Source organism: Petaurus breviceps, unplaced genomic scaffold (genome assembly GCF_028583685.1).
Source record: "Petaurus breviceps papuanus isolate PSGF00001 unplaced genomic scaffold, PetGlider_PUasm1.0 76, whole genome shotgun sequence".
NCBI lineage: Eukaryota > Metazoa > Chordata > Mammalia > Diprotodontia > Petauridae > Petaurus > Petaurus breviceps.
Window position 1 is genome coordinate 36,799,498 of NW_027186473.1, and position 2,419 is coordinate 36,801,916.

A 2,419-nucleotide genomic window follows, 5' to 3' on the forward strand; every position below is an offset into this window, starting at 1 on the left:
GGTCAGAGCTTGTAATTACACATTTCTAAAAAGAGTAGATTAAGAATCAGGTCAATTTGGAGCCACGAGGTGGCACAGTGAATAAGAGTGCCGGCCCCAAAGTTGGGAGGACCCAGGATCAGTTCCAGCCTCAGATACTTAACACCCACACAAAAAAACTGGCTATGTAACCTTGTGCAAGTTACTTAACCCCAATTGCTTTAAAAAAAAAGAATCAGCTCAATTTAGACATCAGAACTTTGTAACATCCATTCTTAAATTCTGGAGCACCATGACTTCCTTTCTAGTGGATACTCATAGATTCCTCTACGTGAGAATACTAGTTTGAGATGGAACTGTGGAAGTCATCTCTGGTGGGAGTCCACTTTCTTCCTTAAGGTGGACTTGATATAGATGGTGAAGATGGGCAAGCTCTCTCTCTCAGGTGATTTCTGCCAGTTGTACCATGGATACCAGGAGGTACCTGCAGCTAGGGCAGGAGTTGGGGTAGAACTGCTTGTACCAGTGGGATGTGGTAACTGAGAAAACCATGGTCTCTGGCCTTCAGGATAGCCTCTGTCAGTTTGTTACACTGCTTCATACAGATACTTTTTTTTTTTAAGCAATCGGGGTTAAGTAACTTGCTCAAGGTTATACAGCCAGTTATTTCTGGGTGTGGTGCTAAGTATCTGAACCCGCATTTGATTGCCAGGTCATCCCGACACTGGAGCCGGTGCTCTTACTCCCTGAGCCACCTGGCCACCCCTCATACAGACACTTTAAAGTCCACCTAAATTGAACCTAAATTCCATCTGATCCCGGCAGATAGAATAAGGGTCCCCAGAAACTTTCCTTGAATGCATGCTTATGGGTTCTCTGTGGTGGGATGCCACCTTTGTGATTTTGTCAATAGTCGGCCCAGACTGAATGTCAAACCAGATGTTCTTCTGTCTCCAGATATTCCCAGGATGCATCCTGACAGAGAGAGACAGGAATGGAAGATTCTTCCTCAGAGGGAGCTTTGATGCATAGAGCTGAGTAAGTAGCCTGAACCCAGTGTACACCTCTGATAGATGTGAGGCCCAAGAGCCACCTAGGCAGAAGAGTTAGGAGAGAGGTTGCCTTTTTGGTGTATCACTAAAGGAGGAGAAGGGATCAGAAGAAGCTCCATGTGTCTGTAAGGTTTTTTTCTTTCTTTTTTAATCATAGAAGAGTGCAGAAGTTCAGGAGAGAGCAAAAATATGTAAATCATATTGAATCAATGTAGTATATTAACCTTCCAAATGTTATTAAAGGCATTTGGGTGGTATATTGGATAAACCCAGTTAACCTCTGTCTCAGTTTCCTCATCTGTAATATGGAAATAATAATAGCACCTCCCTTGCAGGATTGTTATGAAAATAAAATAAAATAATATGTGTGCTATGTAAATATTAGCTGTTATTAAATCTATGTTTGTCTCTCTAATTGGAGGCTTCTGGAGGAGATTGGCCATATCTTTTTAAATGATTCTGATATAGTTAATATCATTTTCTTATGCAGTATAATATATTGAGAAAGTCAATTCTGGAATCTCAGAGGTGAAAGAGACTTCAGAGAGAATCTAATCTAACCCAAAAGATCATAGTTGTAGCTGAAGAGTTACCAAATCTAATTTACTGATTTTACAGATGAGTAAACTGAGACCCAGAGAAGAACATATTTAATTAGATAACTTAGATATGCATGCTATTTTAAAGGATAGTTGTGCACATTCCAAATATGCCATTTCTTCATTTATGGCTTTTATGATGATTGTAGATTGATGTATAATTTATAGTAAATAAATTGTAAATGTTATAGTGAATGTTTTATATTTGCTAAAATGGAAGCAGAAATGAGGCATAGCATAATGTCACAGTTTGGAGGAACTGGATTTGCCTAAGCAGACTGATTGAAGAAGTGCCTGTGAATTCATATTCTTATCTTCCCTTTTTCCACTTCATTATAATTTTTTTTTGCATCTACAGAATTTCATTGTTGACCAACTTCTTGTTCCTTCTAGAATGAATCCCCATGAAGATTTTTAATCCAGAGGACATAATTTATCCTTTCCAGGATCCCTTGGAAATAACTTCTTCCCAAATCTAGGCTACATGTTAAACTATGTCTATCTTTCATGTTGTCTGTCATGAATTATAAGATGAAATCCACTTCCCCCTGAGCTTTATGTAAGATATCCTTCAGCTAAAAGTTCTATTTTTTCAATCAGAATTATGTCCAGAGAGTCAGATCACCCCATCACTTCCTCTTCTTTTGAAGAATCACATTGTTAATAAGGTAAGAGGAAAGAGAGAGAGAGAGAGACAGAGAGAGAGAGAGAGAGAGAGAGAGAGAGAGAGAGAGAGAGAGAGAGAGAGAGAGAGAGAGAGGGAGAGAGAGAGAGAGAGAGAGAGAGAGA

At 39.2% G+C, this 2,419-nt stretch overlaps 1 pseudogene; it reads right to left on the bottom strand.

Annotated features, from left to right (window-relative positions):
* Positions 1-306: 306 nt before the first annotated feature.
* Positions 307-2,419, bottom strand: part of LOC138174650 (small ribosomal subunit protein mS40-like) — a 2,800-nt pseudogene continuing 687 nt past the window's right edge.